A 24,241-nucleotide genomic window follows, 5' to 3' on the forward strand; every position below is an offset into this window, starting at 1 on the left:
TTGGTTGAGAATTTTGCCCATTAGGGCACAGAATTTTCGAAGAATGTTAAGATTACATTAAATAGGAAATGTCGAACTGCACTTTACTCTGACAATGGGCTTGCCTATTAATCGTGTCCGGAAGAAGTTCATCGAGGGTACACTCTGTGGGGACCAGGGTTCCGGCCGCAAGGCTAGCTCGGCTGAACTCTGCCACGGACCGCCGACCGGCGCAGCGGCAGAGAGCAGCAAGGAACACACCAGCACAACGAAACGGCCAAACACTCATTTATTGGCGTGCCACCAATAACGTAGCCGACTCTCGCTCGTCCCGACCCAGCCGTCCCGCGAGGATCAGGAGGCAGGCGCAAGGGGGTAGACAAAGGAAAGTGGGGAAGCCGGATCTCCGGTACTCACGTCTCTCCTCGTTGCCCGCTGGAACCCAAAAGGCTCTTCCTTCGTCCCGCGCACCGAGACCGGCCCCCCGGAGCCCCGAAGAGCCGGTCACGTGACGAGCGACCGCCACGCCGCCGCCGCCGCGACGGGAGCACCGCTCCGCCGAGGAGAGAGAAGGAGCCTTCCGCCCTCGCATCGGCGGCGGGCGGCGAGGAATGGGGAACGCGCCAGGACTGTGGGTTTCCCACATCCCTCCCCCCTTTGACCGAAGCCCCTCGGACTCGAGGGTTCTGGCCGGCGGTGGTCTCACCGCTTGTTGCGCTGCATCGTCCACTCTTCGGGGTTCAAACAGTCCAAAGCCGCACCTGCGCAACTGCACTTCAGCCAACATTGCACCGCACGTCGCCGCCACATAGTTCGCCACAATCCGCCGGTTGACCCGCTTTCGTCCGTCTGCACTCAAAGCCGGCCGCGTGCGCTGTCCGCCGGCCCATGGTATGCAGGCCCCGCCGGTGAAGTAGGCTGAACCGTTTGAAGACAGGGCCCGGGCAGCAGGCCGCTCCCAGGCGGTCACCAGCCGCAGCGGTTCGCCCCGCGCCGACGGTGCGTTTGCTTGCCACACCGCCGGCGGCTTCCACTGCTTGCGGGTCAGAGGTGACGATCCCAGCCGACTGGACCCGGGCAGGAGGCCGCGTTGTGGTGCTGTCTCCCAGGTGGTATGGTGTCTGGAAGGGGAAGTGTGACGGGCGGAAGCGAGAGGCTGCACAGATCAGCGATTACAGCTCCTAGGTGGCGCAACAATGGAGGAGGGGAACCAGCGCTAGCGCCGATACGCTGCCACCGAAAGTACGGGGTGCCGGCGGCTGGCATTGCGTTTCTTCAGAAATCGCCCTTGATAGGCGGAAATTTGATTTGTGTCCGTAAATATGCTACGCAAAAAGGGTGCAAGCAGTTCCTCAATTGAAGAAACGACTAAAAGGACGACGTAATTTGGAACTCGCGCTGACACATGTTGCGTGCAGACGGCTTCGTTTGCACGCTGGTTCTCTCGCGTCTTTCGGCACCTAAGCAGACGAGCTCCTTTCATTGTCCAGAGCTAGAACGGCTGTCTGCTCGATGCAGTCATTCACTAACAATGCTGCGCCTAGATATTCATTGGTAACTTCAGCCAGTATTTTATTGCCATATCGCGGCAAAGGCAGTTTTCGTGCGCATGCGGGCGAGCTTTGAACATGAACGCATGCTGAATGATGAAAATAGCGCAAAAAGAAGACGGACCCCATAACTTAGACAAGAGCTATCTTGTCTGCGTCGTGCCAATGCCTCGCAGGCATTGGTCGTGCTGTCAGTCTTCCGCGCTATTTTTCATCGTGAACGGACACCAACTTCCCCAACTCAGTACTGCACTTTCAAACGTGAATAAGACAATAGAAATGTACACAAATAAACGTAAACATAGTAGCTTCTGGAGGAGGAATACAAGCGATGTTGAATAACACTTTTAAAGGGCAGTCTTTGCGCCTTCAAAGCGAAATAACCTGTGATAGTACCAACCTTTACCGGCCTATGATTGAACTTTGCCTTTCGTGTTTCAGCTCTTGATCGCGGTTCATTTGTTACTGATGTACAATTATTTAAAACTAATTGTCTGGCATCCAAGAAAACTTGCAATGTTTACAATAGCAAATGTCGGGGAAATAATTGCAAGTTCGCTGGGAATCAGTATACACCTGCAAAATAAGTACACACAAGCACAATTTGAAGGGCATGTTCCAGTTTATTTCTTGCATACACTTCAATAAAGCATGTAGAGTGCATAAATTTGAAAGCGCAACATCTCCGAAGCTTTAAATGATTCTTCCTCCCGGCCGCGGCGGCCGCTTTTCTGACGGAGGCGCGCAAAGCAAAAAAGCCCGTGCGTTCGAGATTTCGGCGCACATTAAAGATCCCTAGGAGGTCAAAATTAATCCGGAGCCCTCTACTACGGCGTGCGTCATCGCCTGTGTAGCGTCGGCGTTTAAACCCCGCAATCAATCAATCAAATGCTTTTGCCGGCCGGCGGCTCAACTCTTTCCTTATTCACGGCCTTACAGTGAGCCTGACAACTGGCCTGGTCGAATTTTAGGCAGCTTTAAGAAGCGATGAAATCATGAATGCTGAACGCATGAAGTTTTATCCTATGAGAAAAACATTGTAAACGCCTCCGATAGCACCGATACAAGCTTGCCGTCCCTGGCTTAAAGGGACACTGAAGTGAATTTGTCAAGCTCCTGTTTTTGCTTGCACTGTGTAGACTGGCTCAAATTAGCACACTTTTCATCGTTTATCCGGTTGACAAATCGGTAATTATTTTCCAAAGCGCGAAAGAAGAAAAACTACCATGCGCGGTTTGCGGCGGCCGCACAAACTAAGCTGTGACGTTGGGAGGAGGGGGCGCCGTGATTGGACGATGCCCAAGGTTAGCAATCAAACAAGTTTCGGCTTCGGTTCCGGTCTGTAAAACAACATGTTTGACATTTGATGGCGTCGTAGGATGGGCATTCTCAATATCCCAGTTATCGTAGTACCGCGCTTCTGCCCTGTTGTCGGCGGTAAAATGCATAAGATAAGCCTCCCAGGACGGCTTGGAATCGTAGCATTCTCTATCTGAGGCCTACGCAGTGCATGAACGCCCTCCGCGTCCCCGCAGACGCTCAAATGCATGCGCTTTTCCCCTATATTTGGAGCTTGCCTCGCTCATGCCTGTATCGTAAAAAGCGTGTTCGCACCAGGCCAAGGGTCTGTTGATTCTGGCCTGTGCCCACTGCCCGCAAGCAGTCGGTGCTTATGGCAACAGCACGCCAACGAGAACTCGCTAGCGGGGCAGAGCCAGCCTGCGCGAGTTCTGTGGACTAGTTCGTGGAGCAATGAACGTTGCGGCCCAAAAAAAGGTGAACTCAGTATATAAAACATCGGCGAAAAACAAAAAAGTTAACTCATAAAAAAAAAAGCATGTACCCGCGGCGATTCGAACTTGTGACTGGCAAAACACTTGCGATGACATACCTAGCACCCAAGACGACTAGGCCACTTTTTTTTTCTTTATTACCAGTCATCAACACACACTTACAACACAAAAATAACCACACTGCATTTGGTACAACAAACACCGACATCAACATACCAGCCGTGCTTCCGGCTAGGCTTTGTTATTTAATCATCACTTTAGAGAAATTAGCGGCTCTAAAAAATCCAACCAATCTGGTACTGGCTGCTGGACTCTCAGCCCCTCAACGAACTGCGTGACACTCTCCCGCAGAAACTGCCGGGCCGGTCGGGCATCCACGTCGCCATGGAGCCACGCCATGCGCGCCCTCCATATGCTGTGAAGGCCCAGGAGCATTATTAAATCGTAGGGGACTCCTTCCTTATTCTCTGTGGGTAAATACCGCATACCATGCGGGGTAAGTGGGAAGTCTTTGTGTAAAGTTCGCTGCATAACATCCCAAAAGTGAACCGCCATCCCCACGGTGTATCTAACCCCTTTTCTTTTAACCATGTTTGCACAGTAAGTGTCCCCGAATGAAGTTTGAAAAAAAAATGACTTCACCCCCGGTTTTACAGCCATACGCTTAACTCTTTTCAGTACATCCTGCCCTGGGCCTTCTTTGTACAGTTCTCTATATCGTGGTATCGGGAACAGACTGTCGCAAACATCTTTATATAATTTTCTACGTGACACTGTACTCAAATATTCCATCGAAAAACGAGTTGACAGAAACCTGAGTGACATGACAACTTCTTTAAAATATCCTGAAATCCTTCCCTGTATGTGCAAACTGGATACAACAAATTCCGGCAGTGCTTGAGACAGCCGCACCTGGCAAACTGTTCGTGAAAAAGGATCGCTTGTATCGCGAAGAAAAAGGAACCTATTCACCAACTGGCGGACAAACAGGTGCGACAACCCAAGCCCGCCCTCCTTGACGCGTCGAAAAAGGTTATCTCTACTGCACCTTTCCCCAAGGCGACTAGGCCACAGGGGGCCGCTGGCGGCGACGGAAAAGATAAGTTATATAATGTATAACCAGTTTACACTTTTATTTAGTTTTAGTATTTCAAGCAGCTAAGGTGACTGTTGTATTGCGCTCGTGCAGTAAGCGTCCCCCGAGTTTCCACAATAGCTCACGTCTAGCAATTGCATTTCGTAGACGGGAAAGCGTTCGCAGATGCGTAGTCGTGCTGCTGACCGCTCTGCTTGTTCGCCCAGAGCAAAAAAGTGCTTCCCGCACCCTAGTTTTACGCTGTACGGTAAAAATATCAGTTGATTTTATTCCCTTAGTACCTATATTGACTTCCCTCACTCTTCTCCCCCTTCAAGAGGCCTTATATTTTCCTACTGGCGTACCAGTCAGCGAAGCGTCGCATGTGCGCTTGTGCAGCGCTTGTGTGAAGCGACCTTGACTTGGAGCTAGATACAGCATACAAACTAACGAAGTAAATAAAGGCGCATTGTTCCATTCCCAAACGTGTTGTGGCTTAGTTTCAACTGACCGAGCGAATTGCGACGACCCGTCGGCGGCCGGCGGACTAAACGGTGGGCCGACTCACAGAACAGGGAGGATTTTGGCCGACTGACTCGGTCGCGGAAGGTCGGCGAGCCGTGCAGTTGCGCAGCCAATTGTCAGCTCCTCTCCTGCTGACGTCACACGAGAACGCCACAGAAAATGGGCGAGCGTAAAGAGAGGAGGACAGCATTTTCGAATTGATTTTTCTACTAAATCAATTCGCCTAAACGCGCACAGAGTGGTAGAAACACGGCCCAGGGACTCCGGACTACAGTTTGCGCTCGTAATCCCGCATTGTTTACAAATCACTTCAGTGTCCCTTTAATTCGGCGGAATGATGTGCTTGAAGGTTTCGCTACATTCCTGCCAATGTCGATCGACAAGGAAAACGCACAATGTACATTCAAGACGATAAATACGGTACGCGTACAAAACAGGCAACATCCACAGCACAACACCACAGGACAACACGCTCGGCTGAAAGGTGAACACAACGCCGGCGCCGCATGCGACGACCCTTCCTAGGCCGCTCCCCTCCCTCGTGCAGCGCCCCTAGCGGACTGGCAAGGTCTTCATCGCGTTTCGTGCAACACCCAAGCATGGCGCGCATATAGCGCCCGTCACACTTCCCCTTCCAGACACCATACAGGTGGCTGGCTAGCCACGCGCCGGCGATGGCTGCCGCTCGGCACACCTCCGGCGGGCGCCTCCGCCAACAGGGGGCGGGGCGCGATCAGCTGACCGCAGGAGCCGGCCCGCCGCGCAGCTCGCTCGCTGTACGGGCGGCAGGGTGCGGTTTCAGCGTAAACAGCCGCTCGGCTCTCGTTCCCCCAGGGTAGCGGCTGGCTGGCTCGCAGCAGGCCTGGCGTGCTGGCGTCGTGGACCCTGGGCGTGAGGGCTTGAACCCTCAGGAGATGGTGGCCCACCCGGTCAGCGGACTCGCCGATTGCGGGTGTTGTAGCGGTGCGTCGGGAGTCTTCCCTCCGCGCCTCCCTCGAGCTCGCGGTCTCGCGCGCCCGAGGTTGGAGCTTCGGCAGTATCTTCCCTCGGAAAGTACTGCTTCAGCTCGCCCACGTGAATGGGGCCACTGATTCGACCCGAAATCGGGTCTCTCAGCTTGTAGTTTAGCCGCGAGAACTTCTCGGCGACCACGAACGGTCCGACCCATCGGGGTGCGAGACCGGCCGCGAACCCCGCGCTAGCGTCGCTTAGCGCGTCTTTCCGTTTCAAGGCAGTGTCGCCCACCTGGTACGCCAGGTCTCGATGAGCTCGGTCATAGGCCGCCTTCTGGTCGGCCCTGGCCTTACCGCGACTGCGGTTTGCCTCCTTGATGGCGTCCGCCAACCGCTCGCGCAAGCGCCGTGCGTAAGCCGCGTCTGCTGCTTTCGCGGGGACTCCGTTCGGCCGTCGGGCCAGAACTGTATCCGTCGGCGTGTTCAGCTCTCTGCCGAACATCAGGAACGCTGGCGTGAAACCCGTACAGCGATTCACGCTTGTGCGCAGAGCGAAGGAGATTGAGCTCAAGTGCTCGTCCTAGTCTTTTTGCCGTCTGGCATATGCTCCGAGCAGTGGCTTCACGTCACTATTGCGGCGCTCCGTCACGTTCGACTGGGGATGATAGCACGATGTTGTTTTCTTGATGTGAAATACGTGGCGTTGTCGGTAATCAGCCGCTCCGGAAATCGGTAGCGACAGAACACTTCGGACAGCTTTTGCAGGATCTCCTGTGCTGTCGCTTTGCGCAGCGGATAGAGTACAGCGATCCCACTGAAGTGGCATGTCACCACGAGTACACACTTGTACCCTCTCTTGCTGCGCGGTAGCGGGCCCATCAGATCGCACGCCAGGATCTCCCAAGGCTTTGTGCTCACGATAGGCTGTAGCAAGCCCGGCGCCTTGCCGCCTCGCGGTTTGCGCTCTTGGCAGACGTGGCATGTGCGTTCGTAACTACATATTTGCGCCTTCATGCCGGGCCAGGTAGCATACCGACAAAGCTTCCGCCATGTCTTTGGCGCGCTGCCGTGACCGTCTGCGTCGTGGTAGTGCTGCAAAATAGCACACCTGAGCTTGCGCGGGATCACAGCCTTAAAACACTCGTCTGAGTCGTTTTTGCCGGGCACGTACGTCAGCAGAGCCCCGTCGGCGTCAAGCAGGTAACTCTCCAGCTCACTCGCAGCAATACCAGCTGCATTAGAGCTCGCGCCAGCTGCAATACCAGCAGCTTCCCGGCGCCCGTCATTCTCCGGTGTTCGATTTGCCTGAGGGTCCGTCTCTTCACTAAGACTGGCGATCACCTCCCGACAAAACAAGTCCTCCTGCTGAGCCTCGAGTAGCTCCTCCCGACTGAACGCAACCTCGAGAGGAAGTCTTCCCCCGACGAGGTGCACGTGCGCTGAGCGTTCGGTGCACGGGGAGTCCCGCGCATCGCGCTCCTCCCGCGCCGAGAGAGTTTGCTGGTTCTCCGCATCCTCCTCGGCTTCTCCGGCCGGTTGGGTGTCGTTTACCGGCGGCCGTGACAGCGCGTCGGCAACCACGTTCGAGGCGCCTTTGCGATAGCGTACTTCGTATTCGAAGCGTTGCAATGTCAGGGCCCATCGCGCGAGCCTCCCGCAGGGCTCGCGGAGGCGGGAAAGCCATGTCAGGGCCATGTGATCGGTCTCGATCGTGAATTTGACCCCCTCTACGTACATCTCAAACTTGCGAAGTGCGTAGATTATGGCCAGACACTCCTTCTCGGTGACCGAGTAGTTTCACTCTGCTGGTGTCAGCGCACGGCTCGCCAAAGCCACGGGTCGCAGTTGTTCTCCGTCCGCCTGGAGGAGAACTGCCCCTACGCCGAGGTCACTCGCATCCGTCTGGATAACGAACGGCCTGTTCAGATCCGGCAGTTTCAGCGATGCAGTGTCTGCGACAGCTTCCGCCAGCTGGCGTAGGCTGCGTTCCTGCTCCTCTCCCCACTCCCAAGGGGCGGATTTCCTCAACAGTCTGGTCAAGGGTGCTTGCAGGCGCACGCAAGCGGGGATAAACTGGCGGTAGTAGCCGATCATCCCTAGGAAGCGCCGGACTCCGGCGACATCCTTCGGCGTGGGAAACTCCAAGATCGCCCGAAGTTTCTCGGGATCGGGGGACGCCTGTCCGCGTTCGATCCGATAGCCGAGCAGGCTCACCTGAGCGCTGCATATTTGCGCCTTGGCAGGATTGATGGTGATGCCAGCCGCCCGGAGTTTTCCTAGGACGTCTTTCAGGTGGCAGAGGTGCTCTTCGAAGGTTCGGGAGTAGACGACGATGTCGTCTAAATAGGCGAGGGCGTGCTGCCACTTTGCCTCACCGAGCACCCGGTCGATCAAGCGTTGGAATGTGCTGGGACTCCCGCACAAACCGAAGGGCATGCGTACGAACTCGTACAGCCCCCGATGGCAAGTGAACGCAGTCTTGCATTCATCGCCGGGACGCATCTCGACCTGAAGGTACCCCTTGCTGGCGTCCAGTATAGAGAAATACTTCGCGCCACCAAGATTCGCGACGATCTCGCCTACGCTCGGGAAGGGGTACGCATCCTTTTTCGTGACCGCATTCAGCCGCCGGTAGTCCACGCATAAACGCCAACTACCGTCTTTCTTTCGAACGAGCACCACTGGGAACCCCCAAGGACTCGTCGAGCGGCGGATAATGCCTGCTTTCAGCAGTTCCTCCAGCGCCTCATCAGTTGCCTGCCGTTTGGCGGGGCTGACGGGACGGGGGTTGCATTTCCATGGTTGAGCATCGCCGGTGTCCATGCAGTGCTGCACCAACTTACTGCAGCCTGCTTGCTCAGTGAATATCTCGCCGAAGTCGCCTAACAACGACAAGACGCGGTCACGCTGCGCCGCTGTCAGCTCGCTAGCGTCTGCTAGGAGCGCGCGCAATTTCTCGTCCCGGCCACGGGATGGAGAGCGTGCGGCGCAGGAGAAATCAGCCGCGGCGGCAACAACGACCGGGCTCCGGGGTTGCTGCGCGCGCCGGCTACCGGCTGCGCCAGACACGACTGCTTCTCTCGGGGCTGGGGAGTGGGACGTTTCGGCCGCCTGCATGCTCAGCGGTCTCGCTGCAAACGGCGGCTCGGCGAACGATTTCAGCGGCGAAAGCGGGTTCTCCCGATTGCCTCCGTTGCCCGTGCCGACGACAGGCCCAGTCTTGGGCATGAAGTCTCTCCCCATCTGCTCGCATAGCGGCCTCGCTGCGAGCGGCGGCTCGGCGAACGGTTTGAGCGGCGAACACGGGTTCTCCCGATAGCCTCCGTTGCCGATGTCGACGACAAGTCCAGTCTTGGACATGAAGTCTCTTCCCAAAATGACTGGGACCGTGAGTCCGGGCAAGTGAACGAAACGCATTCGCCGCACACGCTGGCCCCAGCGCACGACGAGGCGTACGTCACCGCCTGATGTTGCATCACCACACGCCAGCTGAAGCGGCAACTTCCGCGCGCGCAGCCGAATGGCTTTGCGCTCGAGATGGGAAACGGCGTCGTCCCCTATTAATGAAGTGCTTGCCCCGGTGTCCAGCAGTGCCTTAAACTCTCGCCCCGCGACGGCGAGGTCGAGAAAGGGCGCCGGCACATTTGTCGGGACTCCGACTCTGTACGCGGCGGGAGCGGTGGCGATGCTTGCTTCTCGGGCGCTTCGATCCGCCGCCGGTGGGCTCACCGACGGCTGAGCCCGTTTCCCTGCTCGACTGGGCAGAATCGCGCAATGTGACCGACCTGGCGACATTTGTAGCAGCGGACGGGGCTCCGTGCTGCGTGACGCGATGATTGAGGCTGCTCGGGCGCTCCGCGACCAGGCTGGCCGCATACGGTTCTCTGGGAGCGAGTTGTGAGCGGGTGCAGGCAACTGCGGCAGCGCCGATCCTGTGTAGGGACGCCCGACTGGGCGCGCGTTCGCCGGCCGATCGTCCAACCGGTTTGCTCTGTGCTCTGCGCGCGGGGCTGGCAGGGAACCCGGCCTTATCGCCTCCGCGCAGCGCAACCCATACGAGTAGGGGTCCAGGGCTCTGGCCCCAAGATCGAGCGTCTCTCGCTGGCTGGGTATCAATGAAGAGCCGGGCTCGGCCCGTCCGCTGCCCGTAACGCCGCGCCAAGCACAGTTTGGTTCCAGTGTTTCCACCGGAGGCGGCGGTGGCCGATACGCGCGTGCAGCCGCGACTGCTGCTTGCACGCGGCGAGCTTCGGCCGCCAGCTCGTTGAGGTCCCTACAACTGCAGTTCCTCAAGTACAAGCCAAAGGTGGGGTGGCATTGCCTGACGACTCGATCGACCCGCTCCGGGCTCGGGGCATTTGGGTCGGCGTACTCGTAAAGTTCTTGCATCGCACGAACGTACTCGACGAGCGATTCATCCGGGGCTTGGGTGCGCATTTCCAACTCCCTACGCATTCTTGGTAGGTAGTCGATGGGCAGGAATTCTTCCCTAAACATCGCTCGAAAGTCGTCCATCGGGCGCGCCGTATGGCGTATCATTCGATACCACCGGGCGGCGTGGTCGACTAGGGCTGCGGGCAGGACTCTGCGCAGCACCGCGCTCTCGCTGATGCCGGTCGCCTGCTCGTAACGGCTCAAAGCCAGCAGGAAAGCGTTGGCGCTCGACTGATCGCCGTAGCCGCTGTACGTCGGCACCGGTAGCTGCACCCTGTGCTCGGGTGAGCGCGCCGCCTGCAACGACTGCTGCATAGCGCTTGCGAGAGCGAGAGCGATGGAAGCTGCGTCGGCAGACATTCCTCCGCTTACGGGCGTCTGCGAGCCGACTGGCACGAGAGGCGCGCTGTTTGGGGCTTCCGCGTCTGCGTAGGCCCGGCACCTGGAGTATGAACGCGCGGCGTCACCTGACGAAGAGCGCTCGTGGAATCCGGAGCCTTCCGGGATTCCCGTTGCTGCACAAGCCGTGGCTGCGGTTGCGTAAGGGCCGTGGAGAAGGGGGACCCGAGCCGCGTCGGCGGCTGCGGAGGACGCTGTTGGTGCAGGGCATCGCGGGGGCTCCCGGGCATGACCACAAAGGTCGGCCAACAGCATCAAATCCGCCAACTCATAGTCGTGTGACATGTTCCTTTCGAGCTAGCGAACCTCGAATTCGACTGAAGACGAGTCCCACGTTGGTGCGCCAAAAATGTGGGGACCAGGGTTCCGGCCGCAAGGCTAGCTCGGCTGAACTCCGCCACGGACCGCCGACCGGCGTAGCGGCAGAGAGCAGCAAGGAACACACAAACACAACGAAACGGCCAAACACTCGTTTATTGGCGTGCCACCAATAACGTAGCCGACTCTCGCTCGTCCCGACCCAGCCGTCCGGCGAGGATCAGGAGGCAGGCGCAAGGGGGTAGACAAAGGAAGGTGGGGGGAAGCCGGATCTCCGGTACACACGTCTCTCCTCGTTGCCCGCTGGGACCCAAGAGGCCCTTCCTCCGTCCCGCGCACCGAGACCGGCCCCCCGGGGCCCCGAAGAGCCGGTCACGTGACGAGCGACGGCCACGCCACCGCCGCCGTGACGGGAGCGCCGCTCCGCCGAGGAGAGAGAAGGAGCCTTCCCCCCTCGCATCGGCGGCGGGCGGCGAGGAATGGGAAGCGCGCCAGGACTCTGGGTTCCCACAAGTTCATAGTGAAATGCTCTTCGGGCAGAGGATACCACTTGTTTTACAGCTAATATACTGGATTGTGTTCCACGAAGCATCTTTCTTTTCAGTAAGCAGTACCCAGGATCGTACATCCGATACCTAGTTTTTCGTACGATCTTGGAGTTGGGCTCCGTACTTCATCATTTGGTTCAAATTTTTCAGCTTCTAGTTGTGTTGTTTCAAGAATAAGTGGCGCGAGATTTTCGGCTGGTAGTTTTCTAAGGTTCTGAGCTTGTATTGGCTAAGCCTTGACAGCGGGTTAGCATACGTAAGGTCCTTTACGGGTTGTCTTGCTCTGCGGATGCTGTACCCAGGAGTGAACAGGCGACCCGATGTTTTTGTAGCAGCTCTAAGTAGATTTCTTGAAGTTATTGCGAGACAGTATAATGCACTCGTATTCCTGCGGGCTACTGTTTGCGTAATTTTGTCGTCCGAGTCCTGCCTGTTGGCTGAGAGACGCAGTGGTCAAGTCAACTTGGCGTTCATAGTCGACTGCTTTTCTTTTTAATACGGCGCGGAAGACTAGTGAATGATCGCTTCCTGTTTCTCGTATCCTTAATCTTGACGCATGGGCACATTTCACGGGCTTTCCGACTCACAAAATACAGTTGCCGCAATTGCTCAGTAAAGTGCCAGCGGTCGCACCCGTAATGGGGAAGCTGCGCCTCTACATTCTCAGTCGCGCCCCGGATGGCGTCCTATTTATATTCGGTGGGCAGTCTCAGTACCGTCATATAAGATGCCCTGACAAACGTTTTCGTGACAAAGCCTCAGGTGGTTACAGCAGGCTTATATGTTGCAGCACCGGCCCGTGCCACGGCTATACACTAGCAGACAGCCTGACGCCAGGAAATAAATATAAAAAGGGGTGCAATCGTGAAGCTCCGAGCTACATGTGTGGCTTGCGGCGCATGCGCGTATTTCTTCTCACACAATGGCCCGCGAGCTTCCTTTGCGGTGGTCAACGACGCGTGCCCGACGACGCGGCGAAAACAAAAAAACATTTAAAAAATATTGCCCTTCCAGTCTGTGAAGAAGGATGACCTGCAAAGCTGGATGCAGTCCACGGAGTGCACGAAACAACATACGTTTTTTGTGATTTGCGATGCAAATATTTTCTAGCCAATTAGCTGAATGAACCTTTGAAGGATCCAAGCTTTGTTCTTGCAGACAAACAAGCCTGTGTCCCTCCCGCGTTGTAAACATCTTAATGTTTGTTTAACACACAAACCCAATGCCCTCTACCTCTAAGTACTCTGTACAGGTCCCATTGTGCTGTTCAACGTCCGCGTTTAAACCTCGCACTAGCACAACTAACGTGCCATCCATAATTACGGGCATGAAACCTATATCTACTCGTGCACGACCCCCCCCCCTTTTATCTCCCACTATTCTCCCCTACAAACCTGCGCATGCATGAACCGGCAACCGGTCCTGTGCGCGTGCTTAGAAGTGACAGGCGCGGTCGGAAATATCCCCTGAAAGCCTTCTGAAGAGGTAATACTGCCTCAAGCCGGCGTTCCAAGCCGCGAAGTGGCTGTTCATCTGGAAGGAATTCACCGCTACTCGACAAGCTCAACTTGAGGCGTTAATTGCTGCGCCAGCAGCTTTCCGTTGTTTTTGGGCCCGTTCGCGCTCGTGTTCGGTCCAACACTTCAATTCTTGCTCTCCTTCTTCCAAACAAACGGCATGCATCCGTTCTATGATGATTTTAAACCTGGAAGCCCTTGAGCTCTATTCTTGCGTACAAACATGTGCAGTCCGTTTCCCTTGCCCCTCGTAGGCATCTTACTGTCTGTGTAAGATGTATGTGTAACACATCAAACACATCCGTACCACTAGATTAAACAGGAAAGCCAACTAAGCGGATTGGGCCATGTAATTTACACATATAAATCTCCCACCAGCACAACCGGCCTTTCATGGGCCGCGGCACGATGCCTTGCTGTGCGTGCACGCCCCTCTTTTTCCACCCGCAAACCGCGCCCGCAAAGACCGGCAACCGGTGATGGCGCATGCTTAAGCGTAAACGTCACTGGCGAAAATGACGCTTGGAAGGCCCTTCAAACTCAAAAACAAATATGCGCTCACACCGCTGTTCCAACTGGGAAAGTTTGTCTTCAACCGCGAGGGATTCACAGTTCTTTGGCGAAGTAAAATTTCAGCCCAAACCGCGAGGGCGGCTTTCAGTCGTTTTAGGGAGCAGCCCTTTGACAGCCGTTGCCTCGGCTTCTCGGGAATGCGTCTGTTTGTGGCCGAGTAACCGAGTGAGCGAACGCAGCAGCGCGGAAAGAAAGAAAACGGAGATGAGCGTCTAGCGCAGCGTAAGGTAGAATACGACACGTGTGGCTACGGCGTAATCTCTCCCACTGCCTTTCCCTCACACATGACTCATGCGACGCCACCAAGAAGCGCCCTCCCTCTGCCACGTTCCCAAGGCGATGTTCCATTTTGCGGTAATTAGAACAACGTGTAATTTACGCGGGAGGTTCAAACACGATTTGCAACATTCTGGCCGGCGGCGGCGGCGCGCTGCGAGGTAGCAGCAGAGTAGCGCATGCCGCCGTGCGTTCGCTGTTCACGCGAACACTTCCTGAGACACAGCAGAAATGCGCCGTGACCGAGAAGAGTGCAGCTCGCGCTGAGGACAAGCTTCATATTAGAAAGTATAGTTATCGTCAGCCCATTTTTACGCCTATCCATGCTTCTCTTTCTTTTTGAAATCACCTGATAGCTGCCGTACCACCGTTAACTGGCGTCTGCTCAACTTGAAAAATTGGCGTTGGTGTTGGCGATTGGGAAAATGGTTGTGAACGAGGTGTCAGCGGTTGCGAGGAGGAGCCCCGGAGCGGCGGCGAGTAAATCGATGATACCGGAATAAAAATTGGGGGGGGAGGGGGGTTAGACATATACTGCTTTGCACTAAAAAGTCTTGCGCGCACATCCGCAGTGGGAGGGGAAAAAGTTCGCCCGCCGCGGGTTGTGGTTGTGTCTATCGCGCATGTGCACATTATGGCTGAATTTTAGCGCGTAGGGTTCCTGCGCTTTGACTCTTGCTCTGTGTAGTTCATACTCAGTTCCGAGCATTCACACTTTCTTGACACGTTCTTTTCCGCTGACATCAAATGAATGCTTCGAGGTCGGTGTAACAGTAGAAACAACTGCGGATGCGATGGGTTTATTACAGCCACCGGGAACGCAAGCCCAAGCAGCGGCGCCATCTCAAGCCGGCCGGTGTGCCTATTGCCGAACGGTTAGGTAAGTCCCTGGATTTCTTTTAAATGCAGAGCATTTCTTTAACTCCCATGTAGCGTCCGCCGTCCGTCCGCAACAGCTCAGCGCGCAGGTGCGCCCTCTCCCCCACTCCTCCTCTCCCGCATCACGCTACCCTCTTCGCTGTCAACAACAGGTCCGCACCCCTCCCCCTACACTAGATAAAAAAATAATACTTATCGGCGCCTGGTTTCGATCCCACAACCCTGCGCGCGGAACGCAAGGTACATGATGCTCTTCCCACTGCGCCACAAAGCCGACACAGAATCAAAGGCTACAAACGCGCCTTATATCCTTGACTCATTCAAACTACGTCAAGAAGCTGCTGATACAACGGATTCACTACCTGTGGGCGGAACGCGAGGTACATGGTGCTCTTCCCACTGCGCCACAAAACCGACACAGAATCAAAGGCTACGAATGCGCCTTATATCCTTGACTCATTCAAACTACGTCAAGAAGCTGCTGATACAACGGATTCACTACCTGTGGGCGGAACGCGAGGTACATGGTGCTCTTCCCACTGCGCCACAAAGCCGACACAGAATCAAAGGCTACGAATGCGCCTTATATCCTTGACTCATTCAAACTACGTCAAGAAGCTGCTGATACAACGGATTCACTACCTGTGGGCGGAACGCGAGGTACATGGTGCTCTTCCCACTGCGCCACAAAGCCGACACAGAATCAAAGGCTACAAACGCGCCTTATATCCTTGACTCATTCAAACTACGTCAAGAAGCTGCTGATACAACGGATTCACTACCTGTGGGCGGAACGCGAGGTACATGGTGCTCTTCCCACTGCGCCACAAAACCGACACAGAATCAAAGGCTACGAATGCGCCTTATATCCTTGACTCATTCAAACTACGTCAAGAAGCTGCTGATACAACGGATTCACTACCTGTGGGCGGAACGCGAGGTACATGGTGCTCTTCCCACTGCGCCACAAAGCCGACACAGAATCAAAGGCTACAAACGCGCCTTATATCCTTGACTCATTCAAACTACGTCAAGAAGCTGCTGATACAACGGATTCACTACCTGTGGGCGGAACGCGAGGTACATGGTGCTCTTCCCACTGCGCCACAAAACCGACACAGAATCAAAGGCTACAAACGCGCCTTATATCCTTGACTCATTCAAACTACGTCAAGAAGCTGCTGATACAACGGATTCACTACCTGTGGGCGGAACGCGAGGTACATGGTGCTCTTCCCACTGCGCCACAAAGCCGACACAGAATCAAAGGCTACGAATGCGCCTTATATCCTTGACTCATTCAAACTACGTCAAGAAGCTGCTGATACAACGGATTCACTACCTGTGGGCGGAACGCGAGGTACATGGTGCTCTTCCCACTGCGCCACAAAGCCGACACAGAATCAAAGGCTACAAACGCGCCTTATATCCTTGACTCATTCAAACTACGTCAAGAAGCTGCTGATACAACGGATTCACTACCTGTGGGCGGAACGCGAGGTACATGGTGCTCTTCCCACTGCGCCACAAAGCCGACACAGAATCAAAGGCTACGAATGCGCCTTATATCCTTGACTCATTCAAACTACGTCAAGAAGCTGCTGATACAACGGATTCACTACCTGTGGGCGGAACGCGAGGTACATGGTGCTCTTCCCACTGCGCCACAAAGCCGACACAGAATCAAAGGCTACAAACGCGCCTTATATCCTTGACTCATTCAAACTACGTCAAGAAGCTGCTGATACAACGGATTCACTACCTGTGGGCGGAACGCGAGGTACATGGTGCTCTTCCCACTGCGCCACAAAGCCGACACAGAATCAAAGGCTACAAACGCGCCTTATATCCTTGACTCATTCAAACTACGTCAAGAAGCTGCTGATACAACGGATTCACTACCTGTGGGCGGAACGCGAGGTACATGGTGCTCTTCCCACTGCGCCACAAAACCGACACAGAATCAAAGGCTACAAACGCGCCTTATATCCTTGACTCATTCAAACTACGTCAAGAAGCTGCTGATACAACGGATTCACTACCTGTGGGCGGAACGCGAGGTACATGGTGCTCTTCCCACTGCGCCACAAAGCCGACACAGAATCAAAGGCTACGAATGCGCCTTATATCCTTGACTCATTCAAACTACGTCAAGAAGCTGCTGATACAACGGATTCACTACCTGTGGGCGGAACGCGAGGTACATGGTGCTCTTCCCACTGCGCCACAAAGCCGACACAGAATCAAAGGCTACAAACGCGCCTTATATCCTTGACTCATTCAAACTACGTCAAGAAGCTGCTGATACAACGGATTCACTACCTGTGGGCGGAACGCGAGGTACATGGTGCTCTTCCCACTGCGCCACAAAGCCGACACAGAATCAAAGGCTACGAATGCGCCTTATATCCTTGACTCATTCAAACTACGTCAAGAAGCTGCTGATACAACGGATTCACTACCTGTGGGCGGAACGCGAGGTACATGGTGCTCTTCCCACTGCGCCACAAAACCGACACAGAATCAAAGGCTACGAATGCGCCTTATATCCTTGACTCATTCAAACTACGTCAAGAAGCTGCTGATACAACGGATTCACTACCTGTGGGCGGAACGCGAGGTACATGGTGCTCTTCCCACTGCGCCACAAAGCCGACACAGAATCAAAGGCTACGAATGCGCCTTATATCCTTGACTCATTCAAACTACGTCAAGAAGCTGCTGATACAACGGATTCACTACCTGTGGGCGGAACGCGAGGTACATGGTGCTCTTCCCACTGCGCCACAAAGCCGACACAGAATCAAAGGCTACAAACGCGCCTTATATCCTTGACTCATTCAAACTACGTCAAGAAGCTGCTGATACAACGGATTCACTACCTGTGGGCGGAACGCGAGGTACATGGTGCTCTTCCCACTGCGCCACAAAACCGACACAGAATCAAAGGCTACGAATGCGCCTTATATCCTTGACTCATTCAAACTACGTCAAGAAGCTGCTGATACAACGGATTCACTACCTGTGGGCGGAACGCGAGGTACATGGTGCTCTTCCCACTGCGCCACAAAGCCGACACAGAATCAAAGGCTACGAATGCGCCTTATATCCTTGACTCATTCAAACTACGTCAAGAAGCTGCTGATACAACGGATTCACTACCTGTGGGCGGAACGCGAGGTACATGGTGCTCTTCCCACTGCGCCACAAAGCCGACACAGAATCAAAGGCTACAAACGCGCCTTATATCCTTGACTCATTCAAACTACGTCAAGAAGCTGCTGATACAACGGATTCACTACCTGTGGGCGGAACGCGAGGTACATGGTGCTCTTCCCACTGCGCCACAAAGCCGACACAGAATCAAAGGCTACGAATGCGCCTTATATCCTTGACTCATTCAAACTACGTCAAGAAGCTGCTGATACAACGGATTCACTACCTGTGGGCGGAACGCGAGGTACATGGTGCTCTTCCCACTGCGCCACAAAACCGACACAGAATCAAAGGCTACGAATGCGCCTTATATCCTTGACTCATTCAAACTACGTCAAGAAGCTGCTGATACAACGGATTCACTACCTGTGGGCGGAACGCGAGGTACATGGTGCTCTTCCCACTGCGCCACAAAGCCGACACAGAATCAAAGGCTACGAATGCGCCTTATATCCTTGACTCATTCAAACTACGTCAAGAAGCTGCTGATACAACGGATTCACTACCTGTGGGCGGAACGCGAGGTACATGGTGCTCTTCCCACTGCGCCACAAAGCCGACACAGAATCAAAGGCTACAAACGCGCCTTATATCCTTGACTCATTCAAACTACGTCAAGAAGCTGCTGATACAACGGATTCACTACCTGTGGGCGGAACGCGAGGTACATGGTGCTCTTCCCACTGCGCCACAAAGCCGACACAGAATCAAAGGCTACGAATGCGCCTTATATCCTTGACTCATTCAAACTACGTCAAGAAGCTGCTGATACAACGGATTCACTACCTGTGGGCGGAACGCGAGGTACATGGTGCTCTTCCCACTGCGCCACAAAACCGACACAGAATCAAAGGCTACAAACGCGCCTTATATCCTTGACTCATTCAAACTACGTCAAGAAGCTGCTGATACAACGGATTCACTACCTGTGGGCGGAACGCGAGGTACATGGTGCTCTTCCCACTGCGCCACAAAACCGACACAGAATCAAAGGCTACGAATGCGCCTTATATCCTTGACTCATTCAAACTACGTCAAGAAGCTGCTGATACAACGGATTCACTACCTGTGGGCGGAACGCGAGGTACATGGTGCTCTTCCCACTGCGCCACAAAGCCGACACAGAATCAAAGGCTACGAATGCGCCTTATATCCTTGACTCATTCAAACTACGTCAAGAAGCTGCTGATACAACGGATTCACTACCTGTGGGCGGAACGCGAGGTACATGGTGCTCTTCCCACTGCGCCACAAAACCGACACAGAATCAAAGGCTACGAATGCGCCTTATATCCTTGACTCATTCAAACTACGTCAAGAAGCTGCTGATACAACGGATTCACTACCTGTGGGCGGAACGCGAGGTACATGGTGCTCTTTCCACTGCGCCACAAAGCCGACACAGAATCAAAGGCTACGAATGCGCCTTATATCCTTGACTCATTCAAACTACGTCAAGAAGCTGCTGATACAACGGATTCACTACCTGTGGGCGGAACGCGAGGTACATGGTGCTCTTCCCACTGCGCCACAAAGCCGACACAGAATCAAAGGCTACAAACGCGCCTTATATCCTTGACTCATTCAAACTACGTCAAGAAGCTGCTGATACAACGGATTCACTACCTGTGGGCGGAACGCGAGGTACATGGTGCTCTTCCCACTGCGCCACAAAGCCGACACAGAATCAAAGGCTACGAATGCGCCTTATATCCTTGACTCATTCAAACTACGTCAAGAAGCTGCTGATACAACGGATTCACTACCTGTGGGCGGAACGCGAGGTACATGGTGCTCTTCCCACTGCGCCACAAAACCGACACAGAATCAAAGGCTACAAACGCGCCTTATATCCTTGACTCATTCAAACTACGTCAAGAAGCTGCTGATACAACGGATTCACTACCTGTGGGCGGAACGCGAGGTACATGGTGCTCTTCCCACTGCGCCACAAAGCCGACACAGAATCAAAGGCTACGAATGCGCCTTATATCCTTGACTCATTCAAACTACGTCAAGAAGCTGCTGATACAACGGATTCACTACCTGTGGGCGGAACGCGAGGTACATGGTGCTCTTCCCACTGCGCCACAAAACCGACACAGAATCAAAGGCTACGAATGCGCCTTATATCCTTGACTCATTCAAACTACGTCAAGAAGCTGCTGATACAACGGATTCACTACCTGTGGGCGGAACGCGAGGTACATGGTGCTCTTCCCACTGCGCCACAAAACCGACACAGAATCAAAGGCTACGAATGCGCCTTATATCCTTGACTCATTCAAACTACGTCAAGAAGCTGCTGATACAACGGATTCACTACCTGTGGGCGGAACGCGAGGTACATGGTGCTCTTCCCACTGCGCCACAAAACCGACACAGAATCAAAGGCTACAAACGCGCCTTATATCCTTGACTCATTCAAACTACGTCAAGAAGCTGCTGATACAACGGATTCACTACCTGTGGGCGGAACGCGAGGTACATGGTGCTCTTCCCACTGCGCCACAAAACCGACACAGAATCAAAGGCTACAAACGCGCCTTATATCCTTGACTCATTCAAACTACGTCAAGAAGCTGCTGATACAACGGATTCACTACCTGTGGGCGGAACGCGAGGTACATGGTGCTCTTCCCACTGCGCCACAAAGCCGACACAGAATCAAAGGCTACGAATGCGCCTTATATCCTTGACTCATTCAAACTACGTCAAGAAGCTGCTGATACAACGGATTCACTACCTGTGGGCGGAACGCGAGGTACATGGTGCTCTTCCCACTGCGCCACAAAACCGACACAGAATCAAAGGCTACGAATGCGCCTTATATCCTTGACTCATTCAAACTACGTCAAGAAGCTGCTGATACAACGGATTCACTACCTGTGGGCGGAACGCGAGGTACATGGTGCTCTTCCCACTGCGCCACAAAGCCGACACAGAATCAAAGGCTACGAATGCGCCTTATATCCTTGACTCATTCAAACTACGTCAAGAAGCTGCTGATACAACGGATTCACTACCTGTGGGCGGAACGCGAGGTACATGGTGCTCTTCCCACTGCGCCACAAAGCCGACACAGAATCAAAGGCTACGAATGCGCCTTATATCCTTGACTCATTCAAACTACGTCAAGAAGCTGCTGATACAACGGATTCACTACCTGTGGGCGGAACGCGAGGTACATGGTGCTCTTCCCACTGCGCCACAAAACCGACACAGAATCAAAGGCTACGAATGCGCCTTATATCCTTGACTCATTCAAACTACGTCAAGAAGCTGCTGATACAACGGATTCACTACCTGTGGGCGGAACGCGAGGTACATGGTGCTCTTCCCACTGCGCCACAAAACCGACACAGAATCAAAGGCTACGAATGCGCCTTATATCCTTGACTCATTCAAACTACGTCAAGAAGCTGCTGATACAACGGATTCACTACCTGTGGGCGGAACGCGAGGTACATGGTGCTCTTCCCACTGCGCCACAAAACCGACACAGAATCAAAGGCTACGAATGCGCCTTATATCCTTGACTCATTCAAACTACGTCAAGAAGCTGCTGATACAACGGATTCACTACCTGTGGGCGGAACGCGAGGTACATGGTGCTCTTCCCACTGCGCCACAAAGCCGACACAGAATCAAAGGCTACGAATGCGCCTTATATCCTTGACTCATTCAAACTACGTCAAGAAGCTGCTGATACAACGGATTCACTACCTGTGGGCGGAACGCGAGGTACATGGTGCTCTTCCCACTGCGCCACAAAACCGACACAGAATCAAAGGCTACGAATGCGCCTTATATCCTTGACTCATTCAAACTACGTCAAGAAGCTGCTGATACAACGGATTCACTACCTGTGGGCGGAACGCGAGGTACATGGTGCTCTTCCCACTGCGCCACAAAGCCGACACAGAATCAAAGGCTACGAATGCGCCTTATATCCTTGACTCATTCAAACTACGTCAAGAAGCTGCTGATACAACGGATTCACTACCTGTGGGCGGAACGCGAGGTACATGGTGCTCTTCCCACTGCGCCACAAAGCCGACACAGAATCAAAGGCTACGAATGCGCCTTATATCCTTGACTCATTCAAACTACGTCAAGAAGCTGCTGATACAACGGATTCACTACCTGTGGGCGGAACGCGAGGTACATGGTGCTCTTCCCACTGCGCCACAAAGCCGACACAGAATCAAAGGCTACGAATGCGCCTTATATCCTTGACTCATTCAAACTACGTCAAGAAGCTGCTGATACAACGGATTCACTACCTGTGGGCGGAACGCGAGGTACATGGTGCTCTTCCCACTGCGCCACAAAACCGACACAGAATCAAAGGCTACGAATGCGCCTTATATCCTTGACTCATTCAAACTACGTCAAGAAGCTGCTGATACAACGGATTCACTACCTGTGGGCGGAACGCGAGGTACATGGTGCTCTTCCCACTGCGCCACAAAGCCGACACAGAATCAAAGGCTACGAATGCGCCTTATATCCTTGACTCATTCAAACTACGTCAAGAAGCTGCTGATACAACGGATTCACTACCTGTGGGCGGAACGCGAGGTACATGGTGCTCTTCCCACTGCGCCACAAAACCGACACAGAATCAAAGGCTACGAATGCGCCTTATATCCTTGACTCATTCAAACTACGTCAAGAAGCTGCTGATACAACGGATTCACTACCTGTGGGCGGAACGCGAGGTACATGGTGCTCTTCCCACTGCGCCACAAAGCCGACACAGAATCAAAGGCTACGAATGCGCCTTATATCCTTGACTCATTCAAACTACGTCAAGAAGCTGCTGATACAACGGATTCACTACCTGTGGGCGGAACGCGAGGTACATGGTGCTCTTCCCACTGCGCCACAAAACCGACACAGAATCAAAGGCTACGAATGCGCCTTATATCCTTGACTCATTCAAACTACGTCAAGAAGCTGCTGATACAACGGATTCACTACCTGTGGGCGGAACGCGAGGTACATGGTGCTCTTCCCACTGCGCCACAAAACCGACACAGAATCAAAGGCTACGAATGCGCCTTATATCCTTGACTCATTCAAACTACGTCAAGAAGCTGCTGATACAACGGATTCACTACCTGTGGGCGGAACGCGAGGTACATGGTGCTCTTTCCACTGCGCCACAAAACCGACACAGAATCAAAGGCTACGAATGCGCCTTATATCCTTGACTCATTCAAACTACGTCAAGAAGCTGCTGATACAACGGATTCACTACCTGTGGGCGGAACGCGAGGTACATGGTGCTCTTCCCACTGCGCCACAAAGCCGACACAGAATCAAAGGCTACGAATGCGCCTTATATCCTTGACTCATTCAAACTACGTCAAGAAGCTGCTGATACAACGGATTCACTACCTGTGGGCGGAACGCGAGGTACATGGTGCTCTTCCCACTGCGCCACAAAGCCGACACAGAATCAAAGGCTACGAATGCGCCTTATATCCTTGACTCATTCAAACTACGTCAAGAAGCTGCTGATACAACGGATTCACTACCTGTGGGCGGAACGCGAGGTACATGGTGCTCTTCCCACTGCGCCACAAAACCGACACAGAATCAAAGGCTACGAATGCGCCTTATATCCTTGACTCATTCAAACTACGTCAAGAAGCTGCTGATACAACGGATTCACTACCTGTGGGCGGAACGCGAGGTACATGGTGCTCTTTCCACTGCGCCACAAAACCGACACAGAATCAAAGGCTACGAATGCGCCTTATATCCTTGACTCATTCAAACTACGTCAAGAAGCTGCTGATACAACGGATTCACTACCTGTGGGCGGAACGCGAGGTACATGGTGCTCTTCCCACTGCGCCACAAAGCCGACACAGAATCAAAGGCTACGAATGCGCCTTATATCCTTGACTCATTCAAACTACGTCAAGAAGCTGCTGATACAACGGATTCACTACCTGTGGGCGGAACGCGAGGTACATGGTGCTCTTCCCACTGCGCCACAAAGCCGACACAGAATCAAAGGCTACGAATGCGCCTTATATCCTTGACTCATTCAAACTACGTCAAGAAGCTGCTGATACAACGGATTCACTACCTGTGGGCGGAACGCGAGGTACATGGTGCTCTTCCCACTGCGCCACAAAACCGACACAGAATCAAAGGCTACGAATGCGCCTTATATCCTTGACTCATTC

This window comes from Haemaphysalis longicornis, unplaced genomic scaffold, assembly GCF_048455015.1.
Source record: "Haemaphysalis longicornis isolate Haplotype H1 unplaced genomic scaffold, Haemaphysalis longicornis Haplotype H1 scaffold_41, whole genome shotgun sequence".
In the NCBI taxonomy this organism is placed as follows: Eukaryota; Metazoa; Arthropoda; class Arachnida; order Ixodida; family Ixodidae; genus Haemaphysalis; species Haemaphysalis longicornis.